Source organism: Nicotiana sylvestris, chromosome 5, assembly GCF_000393655.2.
Source record: "Nicotiana sylvestris chromosome 5, ASM39365v2, whole genome shotgun sequence".
Lineage (NCBI taxonomy): Eukaryota > Viridiplantae > Streptophyta > Magnoliopsida > Solanales > Solanaceae > Nicotiana > Nicotiana sylvestris.
In genome coordinates, this window is record NC_091061.1 from 12611216 (window position 1) to 12621502 (window position 10287).

Here is a 10287-nt window from a genome sequence, read left to right on the forward strand (position 1 = left end):
TTTTACAGATTTGTATTTTTGGGAGAAAGATTAGTGTATAAAATTCAACAACTAGTTATATAAGAGAAAGAAATGTAGGTTTAGAGAACTATAGCTTATAAGGCTAGTAGTTGAGAGCACGTTAATATGTTTTTTCTTCTTATACTAAATTATATAGTTCGAGGCTAACACGAAAATTGGTCGACTACGTGTATTTATTTTATCATGTATATATGTTAAATGAGGAGGACTTTCTGGAGGTCAACGTTAATTTGCAGTCATTTGATTATACGAAAATGTATCAATCATTGGTTGCTTTAACCACCAACAGACGTGGTGCGGTGGATGAGACTGTTCTTCCCTTAACTAGAGATTTCGGGTTTGAGCTCTGAGTATGAAAAAATCCTTGGTAGGGAGCGCTTCCCCCCGGATGGGGTCCTACACGGTGCGAATCCGGATATAGTCGAGCTCCAATGTGAGTACCGAATACCGGGTGGGAAACTAAAAAAAAAAGATTATACGAAAATGTTAGACACGTCGTCCTATTAACCAATATATGTGAAATCCCGTTTTTGACTAGTTAGATTACTACTCTGATTAGCAATAACAATAATAATTATCATTACGCTTCAATCTCAAATATATAAGAGTCATATAAATTGAAATCGGTTATATAAAGTCTCATTGCCTATATTTTTCTATTTGAACGCACCACAGGTTCAATGTTACATTCAAAATAAAAACAAACATAAAAAGTAGTATTAGAAGTCTGTATTTTCTACTGAGATAAATATGTAATTAGGCTAAAAGATTCCTAAAAGGAATATGACCTAAGGTAAATGAACTAACACGACTGAAATGTATTTTGAGTTAATTAGTATTGCCTATATAACTTTCTTACTGTGTCCTAACTTTTGCTAAGTTGTTATAGGTTCTAAAAGATTATCGGTCTTTCAAAATTATTTTCTTACATGTAATTTTAGAGTTACTTCGTTTTCTTTTAACACCTTCACTTGACATGATTTCACATCTACAAATGAATGCATCTCAACACAAGGCATGACCAAACTATATTTCAAAATTTCTTTCAATTTATCCTCAATATAATGTGTGTTACTTATACTTTCTGACAAAATATGATTATTTTTAATCATGTCCAATCTTCTACAAATTACGATTGCACAACCAACTTAGCATTCACATCTTTATGATACTCAGCCCAACATCCACACCATGTATCATTGTTGTAACCATCTATAAATGTACTTTTCACTTTGATAAATATCCTTTTAACTAATGATGTAAATATCTGATTAACTGCATGTGTTTTCACAAATTATTATGGGTATTATGTACGGATAAAATCGAAGATAATGTTACCCCAATTCCCCGATAAGGAAGCTAGAGGGAGGCATGATCTGACGCAACTTCGAGCGAAGCCGAATGGTCACTTGTTTTGGAGCCCAGGGAGTATGAATGGTGCAGCTGGGATCAGGCACGGCCAAACAACGGATTCGGACCAAGTAAATTTTCGAGACCAAGTAAAAAGAGAAATGATTGAGCATGACGAGCAGGTAGCCGTAATATTCGCCTCAACCGGATATTACGAAACAAATACCGTCCAATATCAATTGCAAATAGATATTTGCCGAAAAAAAGAAGATTCTTACCTTATTTAGACTTGTACTAGGATTGAAATTCTCCTACTATATAAAGGAGGAACTTTTTCATTTTAAACCATTGTTGGCAGACATATCAAAGCAATAAAGTTTATTTTTGTCTTCTAGCCGTTATTTAAAAGTGTTCTTCAGTTCTTCATCTTTTTGGTTACACCTGAGCCCATATCAAGGGCTCGATCGGAGCCAATCTCAGTGTTCAATTCAAAGTCAAACTTAATTGTTCCATTGTGTTTGGTTTGATCGTTTTATCTATCATTAATTTAATTATTGGTTGTTCTTACATCATGTGTGTTAAATTAAATCTTGTATCCTTTAAATCGCGAACAAATTTAATTGTTACTCATTTTTAAGGGTAAACAATTTGGTACCTACCGTGGAGCAAAAGATAATAGTGGTGATTTAATACGAACTCCATAACACACCATATTTTATACTTGTTCTTCGAAGTTTGATTTCAAGTTAACCTAAGGATGTCAAATTCCTAGTCTGCTCACTTGAACGTTGACGCCGAGTCAGGCCACCAAGGTGAAACAGTAACATGGTACATAGCAATGATGTTTCCCCCTGTTGATCCCAATGGTGTTCCAGTAGCTGACCTAGTGGATGCTAACTCACAGGCTGCCATCAATATTAATCTGCCAACCAACCCAGAAAATAGCATTCGCGGGGCACCCGTCCATTGCCTCGAGAAGCACCCAAAGGAGAAGGCAATCGGGTTAGCTTGCGGTTGATTTTAAAAATATCGCAAGCTTATCAAGCGGCAATAGCACAATTACAGACCCAAAGTCACGTGCCTAACAAGATCGAGTCTGAACGGGTCAAGTAAAACACTCGAAGGAATGAATAAATAACCTAGGAACCGGATGAGTTCGGACCCGAGAAAACTTCCGAGGTGATGAAGATACTCGAAGCATTGACGAATCGGGTGGAGTCTGGCAAAAAAAGATAGAGGCCATCGACAAGAAGATGAAAACTTATAATTTCTGGGTCGATTAGATCCCGGGAGTGCCTCCAATATTGAAGGGACCGGAGTCCCAAAAATTCATTCAGAAGCCTTCCCCCCCGAATGCGACGCCGAAGCCGATCCCGAAGAGATTCTGAATGCTTGACATTCCCAAGTATAGTGGGACCACAGATCTAAATGAGCATGTAACCTCTTATACATGCGCAATAAAAGGGAGAATGACCTGGAGGACAACGAGATCAAATTGATGTTGTTGAAGAAATTTAGGGAAACCTTGTCCAAAGGAGCAATAATATGGTATCACAACTTGCCTCCAAATTCTATTGATCCATTTGTTGTGCTCGCGGATGCTTTCGCAAAGGCCCATGCTGACGCCATCAAGGTCTAGACAACAAAGTCGGACCTTTTCAAAGTCAAGCAAAGAGATAACGAGATGCTAAGGGAATTCGTGTTGAGGTACCAAATGGAACGAATGAACCTGCCCCTAGTTGCAGATAATTGGACCGTTTAGGCGCTTACCCAAAGGCTCAACCCCCGAAGTTCAGTGGCTTCCATTGAAGCAAACTTAGTGGAGTATCTGGTGGTCACTTGGGCCGACGTTCATAACAGATATCAATCAAAGATCAAAGTCGAGGACGACCAATTGGGGTTCCCCTTCATAGTTTGTTTACCCTAACAGAGCGAATGACATATCTAACAGAATCATCGATCAGGAGCCATGTCCTATCCAAGATCGATATTAGCCGTACGACACAAACTGAAGGGGAAATGGATTCGGGCACCACCCGACAAGGAACGACAAAAGAAATGATCAAGGAACCGAGCAACCAAGGCCTAATGAGCAAAAACAATTTTGACAGGTCGCTCGGGGGTAGGGAAACGCCGAGATTATCAAAGTACAATTTCAACATAAATGCTGCAAGAATAGTGTCGTCCATAGGGCGCATGAAAGAAACCAAGTGGCCTAGACCACTGCAGTTTGATCTCGCCCAGAGAGATCATAGCTTAGTGCGCAAGTACCACGGTACTCAAGTTCATAGGACCAAAGATTGTTGACATCTAAGGGAAGAAGTAGCTCGTGTATTCAACAATGGGCACCTTCAAGAATGCCTAAGCGAACGGGCCAAAAATCATTTCAGAAACAAGGATGCCAACGAACTGGTCGAATAAGAACAGCCCCACCACATGATCAATATGATCATTGGGGGAGTGGATGCCCCCAAAGGCCGATGATAAAACGCACCAAAGATTCTATCACAAGGGAAAAATGCACCCGGGATTATGTCTCAAACGAGGCCATCTCGTTCAGCGACAAAGACGCCAAGGACATCATCTAGCCTCACAACGATGCACTGGTAATATTTGTACTTATCAATAAATATCAAGTTAAACGTGTGTTGATTGATCCAGGTAGCTCGGCCAACATCATCCGATGGAGGGTCGTAGAACAACTAGGAATGTTAGATCAGATCATATTGGCGGTCTGGGTGTTGAACAGATTTAACATGGCGTGCGAGACTACGAAAGGTGAAATAACTTTATCAGTAAACACTACCGGTACCACCTAGGGAAAAAAATTCTACGTGATCGAGGGGGATATGAGGTACAACGCCTTGTTCAGAAGGCCATGGGTCCACAGATGAGAGCGGTGCCTTCAACCTTACATCAAGCATTAAATTTCCCACTCCATGATAAGTCAAAACAGTCTATGGGGGACAACCGGCCACAAAGGAAATGTTCGCTATCAATGAAGTAATCCCGGTACCCATGGTTTTGGCATCAAAAGGCGGGGAACTAGCCGAAGAAAAGTAAACCAAATAGCAATCAATGATCCCGACCTCAACTAGGTCGGAAAAACAAGATGAGCATATAGTGGACGAAGAGGATGATTACGGTATCCCCAAATCTTTTATAGCACCCGGTGACACCGATGACACTAAGTCAACAATCGAGGAATTGGAGCAGGTTATACTAATTGAGCACCTATGGAATCGAAAGGTATGCCTGGGCAGGGGACTAACTCCCGAGCTTAGGAAAAAACTTATTGATTTTCTTAAATTTAATGAAGATTGTTTCACCTGGTCCCATTTAGATATGATAGGCATCCCACCGGAGCTAACAACTCACAAATTGAGCCTGGATCCAAAGTTCCACTCGGTCAAAAAAAAGGCCGCAGTCTGAGATCAAACATGAGTTCATTAAAGACGACATATCTAAACTTTCGAAAATAGGTTCCATCCGGGAAGTTAAATACACAGATTGGTTAGATAACATAGTAGTGGTACCTAAAAAAAAAGAAAACAAGCTTAGAATGTGTGTAGATTATAAGGATCTAAATAAGTCGTTTCCGAAGGATTCGTTACCTTTGCCTAACATCGATCGAATGATTGACGCAATAGCCGAACACGGGATACTGAGTTTTCTCGGCGCTTATTCCGGGTACAACCAAATTCAGATGAACCGGAGCGATCAGGAAAAGACTTCTTCAATAACCAAATTTGGTACCTAGTATTATAACGTAATGGGTTTGGGAAAAAGAACGTCGGTGCCATGTACTGATGCCTTGTTAACCAATTTTTCGAAGAATAAATAGGGAAATCAATTGAGGTTTATATTGACGATATGTGGTTAAGTCTTTGTGAGCATAAGATTATTTGAAATATTTGTAGAAAACCTTTGACATATTGAGGAAGTACAACATGAAGCTAAACCCCGAGAAGTGTGCTTTCGATGTCAGCTCGGGCAAGTTCCTCGGTTCATGGTATCTAACCGGAAAATAGAGATCAATTCGAACAAAATAAAAGCTATAGAATATATCATCATAGTTGACAATGTTAAGGCAGTACAAAGACTTACCAGGCGGATAGTCGCATTGGCTGATTTATTTCGAGATCGTCAGATAAGAGCCACCGATTTTTCACATTATTGAAAAAAAAGAACGACTTCTCTTGGACCCTGGAGTGCCAACAAGCTTTAGAATAACTCGATTGATACTTATCGAGCCCTCCCTTTCTGCACACTCCAAAGGCAGACGAATAGCTACACCTCTACTTGGCAGTTTCTGAGGTGGCGCTAAGTGGTGTCCTAGTCGGGAAAGAAGAATGTACGTAATTTCCTATTTATTATATTAGTAAAACCCTTGGCGATACCAAAACAAGTATACAAACTTAGAAAATTTAGTGCTCGCCTTATTAGGAGCGCCGAGGAAATTTAAACTGTATTTTCAATGTCACCCCATATGTGTCGTGACCTCTTACACACTGAGGATGTTATGTACAAACCCGATTTCTTAGGTCATTTGGCCCAATGGGCCGTAGAAATTAGCGGGTACGATATCGAGTATAAACCTCGTACCGCCATAAAATCTCAAATTTTAGCGGACTTCGTAGCCGACTTTACGCCGGCCTTGATCCGCGAGGTTGAGAATGAATTACTGCTCACTTCAGGGCTAGCTCGGGGATTTTGACCCTATTCATGGGCGGTTCTTTCCAACATGAAGGGGTCTGGGTTGGGCATCATATTAAAACCACCTGCGAGTAACGTAATAAGGCAGTCTATTAGAACTGTAAAATTGACTAACAACGAAGCCGAATATGAGGCTATGATTGCAGGTCTAGAACTGGTTAAGAGCCGAGGGCGAGGTAATCAAGGCCAAATGTGACTCTCTCCTTATCGTCAACCAAGTCAACATGACGTTTAAAGTAAAAGAGGAATGGATGTGGAGATACTTGGATAATTTACACGTGACATTACACCAATTCAAGGAATGGACTCTATAATACATGCCTCGAGATCAAAATAACGAGGAAGATGCATTAGCCAATTTAGGATCTTTAGTCGACTCCGATGAATTCGACTTCGGTGTAGTAGTGTTGTTGATGAACTCAGTGGTAGAAGAAGGTCACGCCGAGGTGAACTCAAGAAGCTTGACTTGTGACTGGAGGAACAAATACATAGACTACTTTGAGAAAGGGAAATTGCCATTGGATCACAAGAAGTCAAGGGCCCTACGTAAGCTGCCAGGTTCAGCTTGATCGAGGGAAAATTGTACAGAAAATCCCTTTTCGGGGCACTAGCCATGGGCTTGGGTCTGGGGAAAACCGACATGCCACGAGAGAAGTACACGAGGGTACTTGTGGAAACCATTATGGAGCGGAATCCCTGGTTTGGAAATTAATCCTAGTCGGTTATTATTGGAATGAGATGGAGGAGGACGCGAAAGATTTCGTTTTAAAATCTAATGAATGTTAAATCACGCCCTAATAATAGGCTATATTCATGTAGTTTAGCGACCATTTATGCCCCAACTTAGCTATGATTTATTGTTATATGAAGGCTAAATGACAACAAATGGCTCTAATTATGAATTTTGTGCTTTGCAGGAGCAAGTCTTGATTATGAGGACATTGAACAGTGTTTGGAGCTTATTTGGAGTAAGGAAAGCCAATCAGTAGTGAATGCGGGTGAAAGAAGAAGGAAAAAATAGAAAACAGTTGAACTTCATGAGCGCGGGCACACTCCAGCCGCGCTCGTCAGGTAGAATAGAACGTGATATGTGCGGTCCAAGCGCGGTCGCGCTCGTCACTTCGAGGAACATTATTTTTAGGGGTAATATCGTAAGTTTGGAGGAAACTCTCCTTAACATATAAGAAGCCTAGGTCACCTAAAGAGGAGGTATCAAGGTTTCTGAAGGATTATTGAAGGCAAGAGGAGGCAAGAGGCAAGGCGGAAGATTCAGCATAGAGTTTTACCTTTCTTCCTCTTGTTTTGATCATTAATGAAGAATTCTACTATTGTGATTGTGAAAACGATTATGCATAGCTAAACATTTAATCTAGGGTTTTGATGGAACCTCTTGGAGGATGAATTTCTGATATGTTTATATAGATTTACCTTAATAATTTCTCTGCTTGTTCAACTATATTGTGATTGTTGTTGATTGAAGGGCCCTTAATTGCCTGTGCCTATTTAGTATGCATTACTCGGTAGAGAGTGTATATTTAGGTAGTTATTGAACAACACCACTCCTAACGTATATGAGGGATAAATACGAAGGGTTTAAAGGTGGGATTAGGGATAACGAAACCTTGGATGCGATCTAAGTGAGCTGTAATTAAGGCCAACTAGCGTAATTTGGGAGAATATGTCTAGTATTTGCAGTCAGAGTACTCATGATCGATAGAGAAGATTTAGGCAAATTTATAGAAAACATAGCGGAAAGGATTCCGATAAGAGAGGAAATCATAACCTTAGACCATTCTCATTCTTACTTACAATCAGTCTATAGCTAGTCTTAAATTACTGTATTTTTATTACATAATATTTAGTTAATAAACAACCAAATTATCAGTCAAATATCTCTGAAGATTGAATACGTGAATTTCTGTGAGTCCAATAGCTGTGATTGATAGGTTAATTCCCTATGGGATTCGACTCCGGACTTAATAACTGGAATATATTTGCAGTGACCGCTTTGTCCTTTTTATAAAGCATAGTTGTGCGTGATCAAATTTTGACGTAGTTCCGAGGAATTAATGATGTTATTGATTGCAGTTAAAAAGAAGTGCAGAAATTTTTAGTGTAATCAATTTTCTTCAATTTGAACTGAACATCAAAATTCTAACGTTTGTAGTCGTGATTGTCACGGGTGCATGCCTAGAAACTCCTCAAGAACTGGAGAATTGTTCGAAGCATTATCAGATCCTGAAAAGGTGTTCAAGGCATTGAACCGTGCAAACATGAAAGGCAAACAACAACAAAACTCAACCGAAAGAATTGAACCAGTTATGGAAGACAATAATCTAAATGACAGGGACAGCGTGAATGACCCAAACAACAGAAACAACGCAAATGACCCAAATGATCAGGGTGTGGCACCTCTTGTGCCAGAAGCAGCACTATATTACTGGGCACAACCTACAACTGACAACTTAGCAACTGCTATTGTAGTCCCTCAGATACAAGCAGACTCATTCCAGATCACAAATAACATGCTACATCTTTTGCAAAACAAGGGACTATTCTCTAGGTCATACGTCGAAGATCCTCAGCAAATTCTAAAGAATTTCCTCTCAATTTGTGCCACGCAGAGACAACACAATGTCACACTGGAAGCAATACGTTTGTTGTTGTTTCCATTCTCAGTGACAGGAGCTGCCCATACTTGGCTTAATTCACTCCCTACCAACTCCATTACTACTTGGGAGGAATTAGTCAAGCACTATTTGAGCAAATTTCATCTACCCAACAAGACTGCTCAGCAAATTGATGAGATATTAAGCTTCAAACAGAGACCAACTGAGACGCTCCATGAAGCGGGGGAGAGATTCAAGGATTTGCTGGTTACGTGTCCACATCATGGTATTTCGGAGCAGATGTTGGGGCAGAGATTTTACATGGGTTTAGCAGATACTTTGAAAGCTAATGTTGATCCTTCAGCAGGTGGAGCATTTTTTAACAAGACATTCAGAGAGAGCAAGATCCTGCTTGAGAAGATGGCACAAAACTCAGAATGGACAACAAGGAATGCTCCAATCACTCCTGTGGTTCACTCGGTGGCTCTAGACCCAGCTAACTCCATAGCTGAAAATATGGCTACTTTGATGACACAAATGAGCATCCTCACCAAAAAGGTGGAAGAATCAGGCCAAAAGCAGCAGGTACACATAGTTGATGCAACTAATGAGGGTCTATGTACATCATGCATTAATTAGCCATATGTCTTCTCATGGAGTGTTGAAGGTGATAATCAACAATATCAGGAGAACATGAATTATGTGGCTAAATACGGGGTACTGAGACTAGGTGGTCAGAATTGGGGTCAGCAAAATCAACAATACAGACCAGCTCAGCAGCAATACAATAACAGCAATAATCATGGGGCTATGAGACTACATGGGCAAATGGTGCCTTATCAAAGGCAACAAGGGTACAACCAGCTGTAGACATGTGATTTTTGACCCTCCCCAAGATTTTTCAAATTTTAGCACGTAAATATTTAATTTAGGCCCAATATAGCTATTTCAATTCATTTTTACCTTATTACTTTATTTTACTACAAGAAAATGGAAATTACAAAAAAATATTTTTATTTTATGGACCTTTCATAAAGTAAAAAAAATATACAAAAAATAGTACCTTAATTTTATTTTTATATAATATTGAAAAATATAAAAAATATGTAATAGTTTCATGTTTTAATATAGTTTAGTTTAATTAATTAGAATTTATTTTTGCATCATGTAGTATAGTTATCTTATATTAAGGGAATTTAGCTATGGTTTTAATTAATAATTTTTGGAGTCTTCTTAGCCCAAAATTGAAACACAAAAAAAAAGACATGGTCCAACCCAATTACCCTTGGCCCATTCTTCCCAACTCATTAGCCCATTTAAGTACAAGATTTAATCCTAGCCTTCTATTTCCTTCCAATACAATGGCCATCATTCTTTCTCACTTCCATATAAAATACCCAATTATAAACCCTAACCTAACCTTTTCAATTCTTACAACTCTAAAGCAACAAAAATAGACGCAACACCCTTTGCGAAAAGGCAATAACTGCGGGAGTGTTGTCAGCGATTAGTGACTGTGGCTCAGAAGATCACTGGCATTCAAAATCTTCAAGTTAGACGTCTTCTCCTCAAAGTGCTTTTGGCGTTGCTA

General features: G+C 39.5%; 1 non-coding gene across 1 annotated transcript; it reads right to left on the reverse strand.

Annotated features, from left to right (window-relative positions):
* Positions 1-8880: 8880 nt before the first annotated feature.
* On the reverse strand, positions 8881-8986 carry LOC138869801 (small nucleolar RNA R71). The gene has a single exon (XR_011400054.1). It is a non-coding gene; the product is annotated as a small nucleolar RNA R71 (small nucleolar RNA).
* Between the last annotated feature and the right edge of the window lie 1301 nt (positions 8987-10287).